This window comes from Mastomys coucha, unplaced genomic scaffold (genome assembly GCF_008632895.1).
Source record: "Mastomys coucha isolate ucsf_1 unplaced genomic scaffold, UCSF_Mcou_1 pScaffold16, whole genome shotgun sequence".
NCBI classification, from domain to species: Eukaryota; Metazoa; Chordata; class Mammalia; order Rodentia; family Muridae; genus Mastomys; species Mastomys coucha.
The window spans coordinates 36,231,939-36,251,622 of record NW_022196898.1 but is presented as its reverse complement, the minus strand read 5'-3'; the positions used below and the strand labels follow the sequence as shown (position 1 = coordinate 36,251,622).

The following is a 19,684-nucleotide window of genomic DNA, read 5'->3' as shown; positions in this document are numbered from 1 at the left end:
CAAAAGGAAAAATGGGTCAAGACAGAGGAAAGAAAAACATTAAAGACAACCTAGGAGTCAATGAAAGTGAGTACATGCTTCTTTCCAGTCCACACCTCCACCTGTACTCATGGAGCCACACACCACCTCCACCCCCCACCCCAGCCTTGCCTGTCTCCCAGGAGGCCTAATCTAACTAGGGACACAGGTGAGACACCTCCACCCTGATACCCAAGCCTCCTGGGAGCTCCATCTCCCTTCCTGTCTGCATCTCCATCTGTACTCTCAGATTGGCATTTCACCCACACTCCCCCCACAACCCCACAGCTCTGCCTGTCTCCCAGGAGACCTGCTCTAACCTAGGACACACAGCTTCACCTACCTCCTGGGAGGCCCACTACAAGCTGGGACACCCAGGTCAACCAACACCAGAGACAACCAGATGGTGAAAGGCAAATGCAAGAATGTAATCAACAGAAACCAATGCAATATGGCACCATCAGAACCCAGCTCTCTACTACAGCAAGCCCTGGATATCCTAACACACCTGAAGAGCAAGATTGTGACCTTCAATCCCATCTCATGAAGATGATAGAGGCCTTTAAAGAGGATATAAATAACTCCCTTAAAGAAATACAGGAAAAGAGTCAAATAGATAGATACCCTTAAAGAGAAAACAAATCCCTTAAAGAAATACAGGAAAATACAAACAGGTGAAGGAAATGAACAAAATGGTCCAAGACCTAAAAACGGAAATAGAAACAATAAAGAAAACACAAAGGAAGGCAACCTTGGAGATAAAAAACCTAGAAAAGAGAACAGGAAGTACAGACACAAGCTTTACTAACAAAGTACAAGAGATAGAAGAGAGAATCTCAGGTGTAGAAGGTACCATAGACTAAATTGATATTAGTGGTCAGTCTAAAAACAGGCAAAGAACATTATACAGACAGAGGAGGTTATATTTAGAATGTATGTGTATGTGTAAAAATATGTATACATATGTATATGTAAATATACATGCTTATATATGTATATAGACATATGCATACATATATATACATATGCATTCAGCAACAACTAATGATGAAAAATAAGTCATGAATTTGACAAAGAGCAGGGAGGGGTATATGAGAGGGTTTGGATGGAGGAAAAAGTGAATAAATAATGTAATTATATTACAATCTCAAAAAGGAGAAATAACTTTTTAAATTAGCACTGAAATTTTTTCCTTTAATCTATTTATTCACTCTACATCCTGATTGCAGCCCTCCTCCTCCCAGTTTCCACCTCCCAGAGCCCTCTCCCCTCCTCTGAGAAGGGGGAAGTTCTCCCTGGGTACCAACCCATCCTGGCACATCAAGCCACAGCAGGACTAGGCACATCCTGTCCCACAGAGGCTAGACAAGGCAGCCCAGTTAGGGGAAGAGGGTCCACAGGCAGGCAACAGAGTCAGGGACAGCCCCTGCTCCAGTTGGTTGGGGACCCATACAAAGACCAAGCTGCACATCTATTACAAATATGGAGTGGTTGGGGAGGCTATGTCCAGCCCAAACATGCTCTTTCGTTGGTGGTTCAGTTTCTGGGAGCCCCAAAGTGTCCAGGTTTGTTGACTCTGTTGGTTTTCTTATGGAATTCCTCATTCCTTCCCCCAATTCGTCCACGAGACTCTCCAAGCTCCGTCTAATGTTTGTTTGTGGGTCTTTCCATCTGTTTCAGTCAGCTGCTGGGTGGAGCCTCTCAGAGGACAGTTATGCTAGGCTCTTGTCTGCAAACATAACAGAGTATCATTAATAGTATCAGGGATTGGTTCTTGCCCATGGGATGAATCTCAAATTGGACTAATCACCCTCAAAGACTCCTTGGAGCCTTCCCAATCCAGGTCTCTGGCACGACCTAGAGATGTACCCCCACCCTGACCATGGATTTCACTCTCCTGTCTCTCTCCCCAGCCCTCCCTACACCTGATCCCCTCTGCCATTCTTCTCCCCATCCCCTCTCCTACCCAGTTCCCTCCATCCATCTACCTCCAATGACTATTTTAGTTCCTCTTCTAGTAAGATTCAAGCACACTGAATTTTTTTTTCTATCATTGCCTAATCCCTTAGTGGAAGTCGGGGTTACCACTTCAGAGGAACAGACAACACAATACAAAAAGTAATAGACGTGTAATGTATAATAAAGAGGGACAGGGAGTTTTGAGAAACAGTGCAAGGGCCCGTGTTACTGAGCTCCCCCCTCTCCCTTTGTATCAATTAGCCAATTATGTCAGATTGTATGGCTGAGCTCCCACTACTAGAATGAGATGTAGTCACCACATATGTCAGGGATAAAAGGGATAAAAGTCATTTTGGCGGTTGGCTCACTAGCCTGGTTTGGTTCCCAGCACACTATTTTTCAAACAAAAGTTGCCTGGCTGAGATACTGTCGCTCTGCTTATGAGTTCCTTGTATGACACCAAGAATGCTCTTTCAACAATATACATATACCACTTAGGACCGATAACTCAACCGTCACTCACTCTCTGCACTAAGCATCATCCACCAGGGAAAAAGAAACATCTCTAATCAAGCTGGAAGCAGCACTCATGAGTGGCTGCCAGCGTAAACACATCCATTTAACACAACTGAGAGAGATTCCCCTTTGGGCCTGAGCCATTCATGGCCTGGGGCTTTTGACCAGACTTATAGTATCAGTCATGGATTGAACCCTGTGGAGCCATTCTCAGTGGCTGGTTGCATCCATAGGAGACATGTCACTCACTGCTGTACCATTGGACATACAGTGTCTACCTAGCAGGTGAGACTCAGCATCTACACCTGGGTAAGACATCTTCTTAGGTGAAAATCAAAATAATTAACAGCCTAAGCCTTTGTTACTTCAGGTCTCTGTAACTAGCAATTAAGCAGATTCCTAATATTTAAAAGCCAGCATTATATCAAAATACTAAAATTATACTTAATGATAAAAATCTTTGGTTGGGAAAGGTAGGATAGAGATGATGAAGTAAGAAAGCACATGGCATTAGTATCTTTCACCTGTTTAGAAATAATTTGTATTTTTAATTTTTTGTATAACTGTAATGTTAATGTATTTTTAAGAATCTGTGACGTATCAGAAGACTAAACATGTTGGTCAAGAAATTCCAGTCCTTCAATGTGTATAAGGCAAGTGCTTATGAATTTTAAGAGGTTTTTGAGAAAAAATGTTAATATTTGAATTCTGGTGTATGTTTTACACATGATTCTCTAAAAAGTTTACAATTATGAAGATATCCCCACTCTATTCTAAGGAAACACACCCAAGTTGTTATCATATTTCTTGAAGGTAGTGACTTTTTATCTAATATCTCATAGGTTCAATCTGGTGATCTGGTGCCAATAACTGATAACAAATGCTATTTTTCTCTTTAATTGTGATTCTCAGTTTTTCCCTAATGATTTATGTAAGTTCTTCTCCCGTCTTCTCCTAGCACAAATAACCAATCACAATAGAGTATAAACCTCATTTGTATTTATAAAAATACACACGATACACACAGCAATCAGCTTTCTGGCTGCTCTGGACATTAAAAGTCTAAGCACACTGAGAAATACCCTCCACATGTAGTCAGAACTGCCTAGCTCTGGCAGGAAAGTGAGAAAGCACAGAGCATAGCAAGCAATTGGTAGCAATACAGTATTCTTCAAACTCATATTCATGCTGCCTGGATATGTTCCTCACTATGAGTTGAAGTTGTGGAATAGCCATCTATTCCTTTAGTTAGATAAGTCAAACTACTAACCAGTTAAGGTGATATAAGGTGATATGTGTCCAAAAGAACTGTGATTTGGGGTGAAATAGAGTATTTTACTGCTTTAAAAAAAACAAATTTATATCTTTTATTAAGAATGACTTAATAATAATCATTGAATACATAAATGAAATAAATTTGCTTTGTAACTAAGTACATAGAAAGAAGTTAGACAATCAGCCAAAAGGCTCAAATATGGTGTGGTACTTTTATAAAAGCACTTGACAGTGTCTCAAGAGTTTAACTAACTAAACAATAAAAATATCACTGGATTTTGTTTTATTTTGTTTTGTTTTGTGTTTTTGTTTTTTTGCAAGACAGGGTTTCTCTGTGTAGCCCTGGCTGTCCTGGAACTCACTCTGTAGACCAGGCTGGCCTCAAACTCAGAAATCCGCCTGCCTCTGCTTCCCAAGTGCTGGGATTAAAGGCGTGCGCCACCACTGCCCGGTTAAAAGTATCACTGTTTAAAAATACTTACTGAGACTGGAGAGGTGGCTCAAGAGTTAAGAGTGCTGGATGATCTTGCAGAGGACCTGAGTTCAGCTTTCACGACCAACTGGAGGGCAGATACCCTTTTCTGTTCTCCAAAGGCTTCTGTACTGAATACACACACACACACAGAGAGAGAGAGAGAGAGAGAGAGAGAGAGAGAGAGAGAGAGAGAGAGAGAGAGAGCTTTTTAATCTTAAGAAAACCTTACAATTGCAAATTCTGTGTTTTTTCTTTACGTTCTATTATTACTCAATACATTGACAATGTGGGCACCTTGAGCATCTGAGAAGTCGTGTAGCATCCTCAAGTCACTCTCAAATATACCCTGTAAAATCTTCTTGGCAGTATCTTTAAGTGATTTTAAATTTTTAATTATCTTAATGAATTCTTTTTCTGCTCTTTAAAAAATTATTCTCTAATATAATGTCATATCCAAATGCAGTTCCCTCTTGAGCCCCTGATCTATTCCTCTGTTTCTCTTCAGAAAAGGGCAGGCCTCCCATAGATATCAACCAAACATGGTATGTCAGGTTACAGTAAGAATAAGCATTTCCCTCATATTAAGTCTGGACCAGGAAATCCAGTGGGAAGAAAGGGGTCCTCAAAGCAGTCAAGAGTCAGACACAGCCCCTGCTCCCACCGTTAGGAGTCCCACAAGAAGGCTAAGGTACACAACCGTAACATATATGTAGAGGGCCTAGGTCAGACCCATGCAGGCTCCCTGATTGTCAGTTCAGGCTCTGTGAGCCACTATGAGCCCTGGTTAGTTGGTTTTGTGGGGTTTTCTTTGGTATTTGACCTGGCTTTATTTTGTAGTATTGGCTGGCCTAGAACTCCCAGTGTAGACCAGGCAGGCCTCAGACTTTCAACAATCCTGCCTGTCTCTGAATGTTTGGGTTATAGGCATATTCTACCTTATCGGGTGTCCTTAGACTTTAATGTTCAGTTTATCTGATGATAAAAAAAACAAGAAATTCTCAGTGAAAGGGAAAGGTGGGGGAATGCTGAATATATTACAATTTGATTTTCATTCCAATGCCTTCTCACACATTAAAGTTAATATACTTTTCAAAGCTTTTTAAAATCTAATTGAGGCAAAGTTTATATTAATGTACCTATAAGTCTTTTCTTTTTTGTTCTCTAAAACTGATATAAACTGAGCATGCCCAGAGGCACTCTTGTCTGTGATATTTATGGTGGCAATCTGAGTGTATCCCAAAGTGTTCTTTGAAGCCATTTTGACCTTGTGGACATTCATCACATTACCTTGAGCTGAGTGTGTCTAACAACATTGCGATATCCTTCCTCACTGAGCTCTATGCAGAATGCCCTTAAACAGTGCATGCCCAGCGATCTACTCCTTAGCTAACAGTAACCAGCAGTGTGCCTGCCTCTAAAGCCCTTTCCCATATGAGTATGCATAAGCTTTCCAGATAAAACCCTACACTGCTTTTGTCTAGAAGGGGTTGCTTTAGAAATAACCATGCTCTCTTTAAGTGCTCGGCTAATATATCTTTCCCACCCTATTTCTTAGCTGCTTTGCTTGTTTGGGCTTCATATACACTCACGTGTTTGGTTTCAGTATGAATACACAGTTGGCTGTACTGTGCTTTTCAAGATGGTGTGCTATAGAGCTTTTGCTTAATTAGCACTACCAGATGTCACTATTCTGATTCCTAACTGGGACTGATGCTAGAGTCTATTCCTTATAAAATCCTGATTTCTTACCAAACTTGGAACCCCTGGTGAACATTGTAGGTGAAAGGCTTTAATGACATAAAGCCGCAGGTAGACTTAGAAGCCTGCACAGGAAATTTGACCTTACTGACAACACCTGTGAGCTGTCAGGTTCTGGGACATTTCTGATAAGAGGATCAATATACCTATTTGAGTTGTATCTATCACTTTTGAGGTTGCTGAAGAATTGACTCGCAGATAGAATCTTCTATCCCAACCTTTTTTGTCTAGTGAATCCTCAACACACACACACATACACACACACACACACACACACACACACACACACACACACACACACACTCAGAGACACTATGGCTCTTCAGTTGTTCCAGTGAAAGCAATTCTGCTTCTGGAGATGGCTGTGTACTTCTATTATTCCCATGTCTCCTCCATCAATCCCAGTCTAACAGAAGGAATCAACTAGAATTTGTAGTATCTATATGATCTCCATCATTTATTTACCTCTCAGGTTGTGTAGACTCAGTTCTGCTATAGCTGTGGATCTAAATCTAGGTGGTACACACAGATTTCCAGATTCCTCCATACCACAACAAAGAATTTGTCAGGGGACACATAGGTAGTGACAGAAATAGATGGTCTACTAATGAAGAAAAAGGCATTTGGGGGGAGGGAAGTAGTCAGTAGATCAAGGATAGACCAACACACAAAAACCCTGCACTGATCCTTGATGATACTCATGAAGCATCCTTTCCCCACACTTACAGGCTCATGGGGCTTTTGTACATGTGCCCTGTTTTGTTATATGTAAGCAGCAGTGGGAGGGGCTTAGTCTTTCGCCAACTGGCTTCTTTCATGTTAATCTTCACACCTCTGGAATCTCATGTTTGGCTCTTTCTCTTCAGTATCTTTCTCATCTTCCCCACTATACTTAACATGACCTTCTCCTAACTGATATCGAAGTGAATCCTTAATGATATTCAGTTCAAAGGGACGCTGCCGTAGACAAAGAGCTACTGGGTTGAAAACACAAACTCTCTGCTTCCACCTACCCTAGGCCACTGTATTCATTACTTTTCTTGTTTCTGTGACCAAGCATTGACCGGAAGCAGCGTAATGGAGGAGAGATTCATACTGGCTCACAATTCAAGGGTGCAGTCCGTTATGACAAGGAAGTAATAGTCTGGAGTTTGATGCAACTGAGCATATCGCATGCACAGTCAGGAAGCAGAGCACACCATGCTTAAACTCAGCTTGGATTCTCCTCTCCATTCAGCCAGGTGCCCTAGTCCCTGAAATGGTAGCACCCACATTTAGGATGAGTCTTGCCTCCTCAATTAACCAAATCTAGACAATGCCTCACAGATGTATCCAGAGATTTCTTTTCCCATAGTGATTCTAAATTTCACCAAGTTGCAGTCAAGAGTAATCATCACACACACACACACACACACACACACACACACACACACACACACAAACTAACACAACCACAATCAATATAAAGGTTTCTGAGACCCTAAGACACCTGTCCCTGTTGCAGGCATGGATCTGGGTCTGGAGCATGGCTGCTGGAATTTCCAGGTTCTCCTGCCTCTTCACAGTGAATTGTACAAAGACACAGGGATACTTACAGGAAAGAAGGTTGTTTATTGAAAGATGATTCAAACTTGGAGTTGTGCCAGATGTAGACTGTAGTCCAGCCCCAAGACCTGAACAGATGGGGCTTGGTGATCTCTAAGGAGTCATTACATAGTATCTACTTCTCTCTCCTCTTATAGCTAGGGCTTTCTGAACATCTCTTGGATGAATGAAGCCCACACAGAGAAAGCTGCTGGGCTGCCTGGGGCTGCCTTTCATAACGTTAACCTCTGGTGTGATCCCTTCCACTCCACACTACACTCTATGCTCTTCCCCACCTCTGCCATCAAACAGGCAGTCAGTCTCACAGCAGTGGGTGCCGGTTGAGTAGCTGCTGATCTGACCCAGCTCTGACACGGTCTGTCTGCAAACAGCATCAGGCCTCAGAACGTGAAGGCTGGGTCCCTGACTTCTGCTACCTTACTCTAGATACCAAAAGAAGTTACTTGACTTGTTCTTCTGAACACCCAGCTATGTCAGAGTTCCCGATTCCCTTCTTGATTTTGAATAATTTGTGCTCCCCACCGCATGCAAGGAAACACATTTACTAGGTTATTTTAAAGCTTATCACAAAGAATATAGATGAAAAATATATTTTCAAGGTAAGATAGGGTTGTAGGACTACAGTACTTTCTCTAAATCCTTGGTTTCTATTTGGGGGGGGGTTTAAGTTATCTTCATTACATACCCATAACTGATTTTAAACATTGCCAATTCCTGATCAACTAACCCTTCAGTTTTCTTCCCTCCCTTCTTTAAGATGGGGCTATGAGTCCCAGCATTCTTATGCTGCCTTGGTGTTTCTAGGGACCAGATTCTACCTACAGAAGGAGCTTCCAGTCATCAGTCAACTCATTATCACATAAAAGGTGCCATTAATTCAGAGACTCCCAAGTTGTGGTAGATCAGCAGCAGATATAGGAGACTCACTTCCCACAGGAACACAGTTGCAAGACTTTCTCCTGTAGTTGGTTCCATCTGTCACCGCGTGTTTTTCCTCCAGCCTCAAGCTCCTGGAATAATGACTCCGAGTCTTAGATATATTTACAAATGCCTATGCCAAAGCTTTGCCTGTTCTCGGCTAACGCATAACTTAGTATCCTATTTATTCTAATCTAAGTTCTGTCACGTGGCTGGTTTCCTCTGCTCAGATTTCATGCATCTGTCTCTGTCAGCATTCTGGGATGAATTCTTCCCACCTCACTATTTCCCAGAATCCCCTGCCCCCTCTGTCAAATGCCCCGTCTTCTGATCCTGCTTCAGCTTATTGGCCGACACATTTTTTGTTGACAGGTGAATGGTTTTACACACTGCACAAGAGATTATCTCTACATTTCTTCTTCTAGGAAAGACACCCATTCTTTAGAAAATTGTAAGGCAGGATTGAAAGGCAGGGAAACTTGAGTGCGCAGTAAAGAGAAAGAGGCCCCCTCACTCTGGAATCCAGTTGAAATCTTTGCCAGCAGTAGAAAGGTAGGAACTTTAGCACAATTAACAACTTGTTAAAACCATTCTCAGCCAGGAACCCACAGCTTTCTAGGAATCCCATCAGAAGCCCCATTTACAGGGAAATGGCCTGTACTAAACCCTTTGTTTGCTAAGAACAAACCTCTTAGCTTCTGGTTTCCCTTTATCATGTTGTAATTCTATCCAAGACATCTCAAGAGTCACCTTATCTCGTCACTTATCAAATGAGAGGGGATGGTGTGTGTGTGTGTGTGTGTGTGTGTGTGTGTGTTAGAGCATTCCCCAACAATCATTCTTACAAACCAAATCTCACAGCCTGAAGAAATCAGGTCACTGAGACTGAGCATTAAGAGGCTATTCTATGCTGAGGTTTTATAGCTCCTAACTTATAATCCTTCCTTATCTGGATCCTCCATGTTCCTTTGTTATGTAGGCTATACCACACCAAGTCACATAGTATAAAACTTCCCACTAGCCCTGGAAAATACAATGCCAAAAAATTACAAAATAAATTTCCTTTGTTCATGGGATTTTTCCAAAGGCCCCACTGGGGATGACTACCCAACTCCCACCTCTCTTGTATTAGTTGCCTCTCTGGTACTGTGATAAAACCATGACAATAATGATGATGATGATGATGATGATGATGATGATGATAGATTATTCTACATGTAATTCCAGAGGAATAAGAGTTCATCATGGCCAGGAGGAGGTATGGCCACAAGTTGTAGACATAGTGGCAAGATCATCTCCCTGAGAGATCCCATCTATAGCCACAAACATGAAACAGAGAGAGACAACCTTAGGTAGGGCAAGGCTATCTCATCTCAAACATCTAGTGATGTTCTTCAGCAAGAATGCACTTCCAGTCAGAGTCACGGACTGGGAGCCAAGTATTCGAATACCCAAGTCCATGGGGACATTTCTTATCCAGTCCACCATACTTCACAATGGTTCTTATCAGTCTACCATACCTCACAGTGGTTCTCATTCAGTCCACCATACCTCACACTGGTTCTTATCCAGTCTACCACACCTCACAGTGGTTTTTATCAGTCCACCACACCTCACAATGGTTCTCATTCAGTCCACCATACCTCACAGTGGTTTTTATCAGTCCACCATACCTCACAATGGTTCTCATCCAGTCCACCACACCTCACAGTGGCCTCCTCATTCTGTCCCCAGCTCTCTTATTTTTAGTTGTAGGAAAGATCCTCACAGGGGTTAGAGGAAAGCCTCTCCTTTGCTTTATGCTTTTAAATATGTTGTTTTGTCTAATATTCTCCCAACTTAAAGCACTCTAAAGCAACCTTTTGAGATGTAACTTGAGAGGCACCTACAGGACACATGTGACTAATGCTGAAACACTGTTCACTCTATCAGAAACCTGTACCCACACATGGTAGGTACATCCTACTTTACCCTACTCTCCATGGGAAGCACAGATCCCACTTAAGTAAATCATACTTTCTTCTGAGTACATCTCTTCCTTTTGACCCTTGTTCCCAAGTCTATATTAAGATACCTTGTAAAATCACCGACTCTGCTTCACTAAATTGTCTAGTCCTGAAAATTGCTTCAGTGACAAAGCTATAACCCATGTGTGGCCTGAGACAAGATCCCCAAAAGTCTAGGGGAACATCTCAGCTTAGTGAAGGCGACTGTCTGGATCTGTGTCTCTGACCTCTCCCTGCTGTCAATGGGATAGCACGAGTAAAGAGAACATTTATGTACTTCATATCAGTGAACTCACACAGTACCAATACTAGAGCTCTACAAAAATGCCAGGTCTAAACAACAAAACTTCATTATTTCTGCAGAGTGTTGTTAACGTCTTGGTGTTTTCTCTACAGTATCTCTACAACTTTGAGAGAGTCTTAAAAAGATTATAAGCAGGTGACAGAACTATGGTCCTGCTACTTACACATAGTCCTACTACTTACACATAGTCCTATACTTACACATAGACCTACTACTTACACATAGTCCTATATTTACACATAGACCTACTACTTACACGTAGTCCTATATTTACACATAGACCTACTACTACTTACACGTAGTCCTATACTTACCTACCATTGACACATAGTCCTACTATTTACACAGTCCTACTATTTACACAGAGTCCTACTAGTCACACATAGTCCTACTATTTACACATAGTCCTACTATTTTCACAGTCCTACTATTTACACAGAGTCCTACTAGCCACACATAGTCCTACTATTCACACATAGTCCTACTATTTACACATAGTCCTGCTATTTACACATATTCCTATTTACCCATATTCTGATTTATACATAAGTCATAAAAATAACCCCTTTCCTAACCATACCTATAAACAGAGAAATTTGCATAGTGTGAAGCCAAATGTCCCCTGTATCTTCTCCCTCTGCCAGACAGTGGTACTCAGCACCAGAGCTGTTACTTCCAACACTTTCTAGAACTCTCTGCTTTCCTGGAGCTTCCACTGCATAATCTCTTCTATTTCCAACTGCTGCAAGCTGGAAAGAGGGTCATTGTGGGCACATAGGAAGGGGTGGGGGTCTCAGCCTGGAGTCTGATAGGAAACTCACCAGCACGATGAACATCTTCTCTAAGGGTTGCTGACGCAGAGAATATATTCCTTTCATTTTTTCTAAAATGAAAAAAATTTTTAATTTTCCTCCTATATATTTTTATTGTAGCTATTGTTATTCTAAAATAGTAGTAAACTCAATCTAATGACTAAATGCATGTGACTTTGGGTGGGACCTCATTCCTTTCCCCAGTCTTCATGTACAGCCTGGCTGTGATCTACACCTCACATTATTGATTGCAGTCCTGCCAGGTGCCCCTCAGGTATCATCCAACGATCTCATTTAGGTATCATAGCAACCATTTTAAAATAGTAAGCTCAAAACTATGCACATCTTCTATGTAACTACTGTACTATGAAGCAAAGTGCTTGAAAGGAATTGTACCTTCCACTGACCCCTCTTCTGCAAGGTTTAATGGTGTCTAGACATTGGAACGGTGCAAGTACAGGGCCAAACGATCCTGGAGCATCTTTACCCAGCCGCACAGCCATTGATTGCCTTCCTATACACAAACTAACATCTTTGTGACTGCTACATTAATCCTTTGGAAGGTAGGAGCACAGCCCTGGTTTCCCATGTGCAGTGGGCTGAGACAGCTGTTAGTTAGCTAGCATCCAAGGCCCAGCTTTGCTGGGACCACTTACCTGACGTTTCTACAGTTTGAACGTGTCTCGATGTGTAACTTCTTTGTTCTGCTACTATGACATCTCCATGAAACTATTCCAGGGTTGGGACATGGAATTGGAGGCAACCTAAATCTGTGTTCCTGGGCCTCAATCACCCACACATGAGTCCAGAACAGACTGTCTCTCACCCTAGTGAAGTAAGGGTTTCCTTTTGGACTTGTAGGAACTAAAAATTAATGCCTCATTTTCAAAAGTCCTTCCAGCCAACTTAGTTACAAATACTGGTAAATTCTGGACCCTTTCTAGTGTCAGCTAGTCTAGATATCCCCCCAAACACACACACACACACACATACACACACACACTCACGCACACGCACACGCACACGCACACACACATTTAGAGTAGACAATTACTAACAACCACGTTTGCCCACAAGGTTATGCACTTAATAAGGCTTAAACCAAACAGGATGTAAGGTGTAGAGATGTAAAGTCTGGAATTTGTTGTTGCTGCTGCTGAAAGAGACACGGGTAAGGAACAAAGGGGAAGATCAGACCTAAATGACAGGGAAGATCGCACCTTGCTGGATCCTCAAAAAAGAGATGGACAAACTTGCTTGCCTTGGGGATTAAAAGCTGTGCTTTGCAGTCACTCAGAGCTGGCTCCCAACTTTGTGAAGTGAGCTGCCAGGTTTTTACCACACTGAGGCTTCTTATTATGAAGTGAGGATCTTAGCATGGACAGACAGTAAAACCAACCAGGTGGGACTCTGTGGGGGTTATTTTGTTTCCCTTTGGTTCGTTTGATTTTGAGGTTTTTGTTTTGTTTATTTTTTGACAGGGTCTCACTATGTATCCCTGGCTGGCTTGGAACTCACCATGTAGAGCAGGCTAACCTTGAACTCACAAGAGATCCATCTGCCTCCTGTTATGAGTGCTGGGACTAAATGTGTGGTCCACCATGCCCTGTTCTGGTTTTTCTTTTTTCTTTTTTAATGTGTATTAGTGTTTTCTCTTTACTTAAGTCTGTGTACTATGTGCATGCTTAGTGACCATGAAGTCCAGAAAAGGTGTCAGATACTTGGTACTGGAGTAAGAGGTTGTCTTAGTCAGGGTTTCTATTCCTGCACAAACATCATGACCAAGAAGCAAGTTGGGGAGGAAAGGGTTTATTTAGCTTACTTCCACATTGCTGTTGATCACCAGAAGAAGTCAGAACTGGAACTCAAGCAGGTCAGGAAGCAGGAGCTGATGCAGAGGCCATGGAGAGATGTTTCTTACTGGCTTGCTTCTCCTGGCTTGCTCAGCCTGTTTTCTTATAGAACCCAAGACTTCCAGCCCAGGGATGGCACCACCCACAAGGGGCCCTACCCCCTTGATCACTAATTGAGAAAATGCCCCACAGCTGGATCTCATGGAGGCACTTCCCCAACTGAAACTCCCTTCTCTGTGATAACTCCAGCCTGTGTCAAGTTGGCACACAAAACCAGCCAGTACAGAGGTGGTTATGAATCCCCTGATGTGGGTGCTGGAAGCCAAACTCAGGTCCCCTGCAAGAGCAGTAAGCACTTTTAACCTCAAAGCCATCACTTTAGCCCCAGTGATACAATTTCAGAAAGATGCCCTAGAGAAGAAAATAAATATTATAATAGACAGAGATGTTTCAGGCAGTGCATGGTGAGCTGAGCCAAATGAAGCCTAAATACTGGTCTTGATGCACAGCAAAAGTCAGACAGCAGCTCAGACAAAGACACAAAGAAAACATCTGAGCAGGAATCCACACACAAGAGTCATTTACAGATTTCCTCTGATAAATCTTTAAAACTCCCTTCCTGGCAGGGAGCTGAGAATTTAGCAATGTGACCATCAGTGGCAATATTGCAGATTCAAGTTTAAAAAGTTAGACTGTCAATGAGTCTCAGCTTTCTCCCTTTGACCTTTGATGGGAAACCTTTGCCCCGATCATCTACGGAAGCTCACTGAATGCAGAGACATTTGTGTCAATTAGATGAATGTGTCATGAGTGAATAAGATATTTAAAAACAAAACAAACAAAAGCCAGGAGAGAGCAAATTAATTTCCCTATGTCTCCAAGAACTGCATCCAGAAACCTTCCCTATCTTCATACATTGTGATGAGCAGTTATGGCCACACACCTTCAGATGACTTCACTGCCAGCCTTCTTCAGCCTCAGAGAATCGCTTCCCTGTTCCAGAATAAAAAGCAAGCCAGGTGTACATGTATCTCAGTACCCCGTGCAATCAGAAGCCGGACCCAGTCACCATACAAAGGCACCAGGGAGTGCTTGTCTTCTCCCGCAGGCCTCGTACTTCCTCTATCAAGTAATATTTTTAGACCAAACTAGTGCAAATGAAGACATCTGAGGGCAGAGAGGAGACTACGATAGTGAGGAATAAGTGATATGGATTTCAGCAGCCTCAGCCATCATCACCGTCATCCCAGTCAGTGTGTCACATGCTGCAGCAGTTGAAATGCACTAGCACCCATGCATCTGTTTGTCTGTCTGTCTGTCTGTCATCTATCTATAATCTATCATCTATCTATCTATCTATCTATCTATCTATCTATCTATCTATCTATCTATCTTATCTATCTTTCATCTATTTTTATCTCTGTTTTTTGCTTTTCAAAACAGGGTTTCTCTCTGTGGCCCTGGCTAGCCTGAGACTCACTCTATAAACCAGGCTGGCTTTGAACTCAGAGATCTGCAAGCCTCTGCCTCTTGAGTGCTGGGATTAAAGGTGTGCGCCATCAATGCACAGTTGAGAAGCTCTCTTTAAGGGGAATCTAGCTCTGCCACAGTTTGCACAAGTTCTTCACTCCATTTATGGGCACTTTAAACTTTCTAGGGCAGTGGCTCTCAACCTCCGCAATGCTGTGATCCTTTAACATAGTTTTTCATGTGTGGTGACCCCCAACTACAAAGTTATTTTTATTGCTACTTCTTAACTAGCAACTGTAATTTTGCTACTGTTATGAATTGCGGTGTCTGTGTTTTCTGAGGGTCTTAAGTGACCCCTGTGAATGAATGGGTCCTTCAAGGTCACAACCTACAAGTTGAGAACTGATTACTCAGGACACAGAGAATCACAGACTCTCCATTCCTTCTGAGGTTGCGCCATTGCAACCTCCCAAGAGACGTCTTTTTAACTCACCTATTTTTTGACCTTGTTTTCCCCCAGGCTTGATGTGCTCAAGGCCAGCATGACAATGCTCCATGTCATAGTCCCTCCTATCTGTGCTTCCCTAATTTCCTTCTCCCTCACCTTTGTTGGGCTTTACTTTTCCCCAAAATTGTCAACAACTTACCTCCTATTCCAGGCTGAGTTTTAGAAAACACAGAGTACTGTACCTGTTATATTCCCTCTTGCATTTCCTTTTTTAAACCTAAATTTGAATTTCTGTCACTCACAAGAATCATAACTTATTAAAACCAAATATAGACGTCTTGACCTCTGTCTGCTCATCACATTTTACAATTTTTCTTTGTAGCATACATCAATCATAATTCTTTATAGCTGTGGTGATTTGAATAGGTATAAACCCCTAGAGTCTTGCAAAATATTTGATCACACTGTGAACCCCAAGATTGTATTGTTTCCTGGAAAAACCTGTTTCTAGTGCTGGTGTGGCTCAGCCTTAGCACTGAAAGACCCCCAGGGGAGACCCCCACTCAAATCTCGGGAGGACATATACCCAAGAATCACAAGAGACCATCTTGATGTAATTACAAGAGGTATTTTTAATTTAAGGGCACCCTGGTTCGGCACCACACCTATCTCACGCAGGAGATAGTGGAGCCGACCCCCCGAGGCTTGAAAGTTAGGGGTTTATATAGGGAAAAGGTCTGAGGGAACAAAGGGATCAGTGTGGTCATACATGATTGGCTAGTTCAAATATTAACTATTACGTGCAGAACAGAGTGGAAAATTCCTAAGGTTGGTGTTAATCTGAGTCAACAAAGCATCTGACCTTAAACCATATCTAAGAGGACCAGATGGTCCATTACTTAGTGTCTGCCAGGCACGTCTTTGCAGTCCCGGGCCTTGGACATGTCCTCGTTTGCCTAGACATGTTTTCCTCTATGTTTATAGTTTTATGTCTTCTTGACCTGCCAGCTCTTATGATATCTAACAACTTGCTTGCTCCTTCCCAGGCCTATGTGGGCCAGCTTGTGATGGATTCTTAGGCCCATAACTTTTCTTCCTAGTCAGCACAGGTCTAAAGCTTTAATTTTTCCTTTCAGCACTTACTCTGCTCTGGCTGGAATATAGACACACCCTTGGTACACACCTTTAATCTCAAACAATGAAGGTAAAGTTAGTTTGTAAAAGGAAGCAACCATATTTGAAAATGATGTCTAATTGAGTGGCAGACAAAGCGATGAATCAGAGAAAGATTTGGCAAAACAAGATATGCCCTACTCTCATGAGAACAGAGAGGAAGAGGGGTGACGAGAGAGAGCAGTGCAGAGAGAGGGGCAGTTTTACTGGGACAGATATACAGAGACAAGTTGCAGAGAGAGAGAGAGAGAGAGAGAGAGAGAGAGAGAGAGAGAGAGAGAGAGAGAGAAACAGGTAGAAACAGGTAAACACAGAACAAGCCAGAGACTGAGAAGGAGCCAGAAGATTAGAACAGATTGCCAAAGTGAGTACAAGGCCAGGCAGAGCAATTCAGGAGAAGCCAGGGGATGCCAGATTGAATCAATTAACTTGGAGAAGAGTTTGAGCCAGAACAGCTGAGTTAAATCAGCCAGCCAGCGTTCAGAAAGAACTAGGAAGGAGTAAGATTATTCAACAGCAAGTCTCAGAGGCTGAGAATATTCTAGGCCTAGATAAGATAATACAGAGGCTAGAAGCTTCCAGCACTAGGCCTAGATTAGCAGTCATACAGTCTCCTTCCTGCCTACAGGTCAAGATGTAGAACTCTCAGCTCCTTCTCCAGCACCATGTCAGCCTGTGTGCTACCACACTTCCCACCATGATGATAATGGACTAAACCTTTGAAAGTATAAACCAGCCCCAGTTAAGTATTTTCCTTTATAAGAGTTGCCTTTTGTCTTGGTCATGAAGGACTTTCACAGCACTTCACAGACACTTAAAAACCCTTTTTGTTTATTTGTTTTTTGTTCTTTAAGATGGGGGTTCCCCTGTGTTTGCTGTTTTGGAACACACTCTGTAAACCAGACTGGCCTCAAACTTGGAGATCCGCCTCCCTTTGTCTCCCAACTTAACCCCAGTGCTGGGATTAAAGGCATGACCCACCACCACCCAATAGCTATCTTCTTGCCTTACACTATTACTCTTAACTATAGGAACAAGGATTACTTGTATTTTGTATGTCATTCAAGAATCAGCCTCTATCATTGGATTCAGCAAAACATGGGTAAACAATAAAATAAATGTTTGAATGACTAAATGAATGAATGAATGACTTTTATTTTTCAGTTGTCATGGTAATAATAAAAGAGTATTGTCTATAGTTACCAAGTATTTTGAGCCCTAAGAAACATATAGTGAATAAAATTGTAAATTTTTTTTTAAAAAAATCTTGATCTCTTGAATTTATAAATGAGACTTTAGTGCATCTAAATAACTAATTAGTTCAGCTGGGTGCATTCAGCCTGATGCTGTGAAAGCTGAGTTTCTAAGTCTAAAATATAGATTAATATTCCTTAGTAATTACTTGTTCTGAGGTTTGGGATATGCTAATGTAGGTCTATTATCTGACTTTTCACTTACCCATTTAGGATAAGAGTGTCTCCCTATGTCTTATTATTTATTTAGGTGCCAGAACCCACAGCCAATGCTAAGCACCTTCCATTAGCTCCTTCTATTTAGCTTTCGGGTGGTTTTGATGAATCCCTCACTCTGCAAATGATATGATGCTCATTATCCCTGTGAGGGGCAGGTGAGGTACTGTGATGTTGTTAGAAGGACTCTGAGGGGTAGTCACAGACAAAGAAGCTCCAGCTGAGAGTAATTATCTACAATGAGAAAAGAGACTGTGCTATGGTTCTGAAAACATTCCCAGGCTCTTTAGGCTCTTCATTAGGAGAACTTTCATTCCTCATCCTACCATTACTGCCTAGGCTTGGTGAAGGTGAGGATGGAAGAAGAGCATTTCTTAACTTGATCAGAGAGTACACCATGCTCTTCTTTAAGACGAAATTGATTTTCTTCCTGAAATAACTTTTGTTTGTTATCTCTGGATTAATTTTCACAAGTTGATATTGGTATTAAATAGAAAAATTTGAGACATTTCTGTAATAGATCTTATGACAATGCTACTTTGTACTTCACTATATATATGTGGGTCACCTAGACTAGACTGCAGGTATAATATAGGCCTCCTAGACTGCTTTCCTACCTGCCTGCCTATCTACCTCATCCACCACTGCCTGGCAAAGCAGCTCATGAAGTCCCACTAGAGTTCTAGGTAGGTTGCCCATACCTATTCCCTCACCTGCCTGCCTATCAGATACCTCATCTACCACCTCTTCTGGTACAGGTACCAGGTGAAGACCAACAAAGACTCCACGTGGGTCACTCAGATCTGTTCTCTCCACTCCTTGCCTATCAGTTACCCCATCCTCTCCTATCGTAGCACCAGCACTGCATGGAGTCCAACCCAAGGCTATCTCTGATATCCAAGGCCCACTAGCAGAACACAGTGCTAACTAGTGGGCCAACTACAAAATTATGAAGATTCATAGAGAGAATCCTTTAAACTTACAGGGGCTTAACTCCATTGCTCAAGAGTTATACCTATGTCTACCCTAGCTGAGGCCACCTCTGACATTCCATTCACAAACCAACACAGAGTAGCCCCACAACTAAATACCAAGTATAATTCTGCTGATCCTCAACAAATTGGATCAGAGCAGCAAGGATCCAAAAGGTGTCAAAGGTTACAGCAAAAATCCACACCAAGAAGCAATACCAATAAACTAATTCCAGATGCCCAGATCCCATCACAAAATTAATTAATATAAATTCTATAGTTTTAAATTTACTTTATATGTAACTATATGGCATCCCATTTTGTGAATATATAGTAATCTAATCATTTCCTTAACATTAATAATTTCATTATTTTCAACACAGTTAATACTTCAACAATGAGCATTCTTTTGCTAGTAACTTTGAATAGTAAATTTTGAACAATTCAATTTGAGGTTAAAGTTCAAACATACAGGTGATTTAAGACTTTTAAATTATGAGTTTATAAACACAGACTGTGGGATCCAACATTCACTCAGTATTTTCTCAAAGACAAAGCACTGATACTTGAGTATCATTTTAGGAAGCTCATTCTTAGAAGTCTTATTCATCCAATTACTTAGGCCTGTCGTAGATTATATATATGCATATATAT

At 41.8% G+C, this 19,684-nt stretch overlaps 1 long non-coding RNA gene across 1 annotated transcript; it reads right to left on the bottom strand.

The window, feature by feature from the left end:
• Window positions 1-1,411: 1,411 nt before the first annotated feature.
• LOC116094099 lies at window positions 1,412-10,102 on the bottom strand. Its single transcript, XR_004119974.1, has 4 exons — window positions 10,045-10,102; window positions 8,534-8,616; window positions 4,251-4,371; window positions 1,412-1,747 (listed from the first exon to the last, which is right to left on the bottom strand). It is a non-coding gene; the product is annotated as an uncharacterized LOC116094099 (long non-coding RNA).
• Window positions 10,103-19,684: the final 9,582 nt, after the last annotated feature.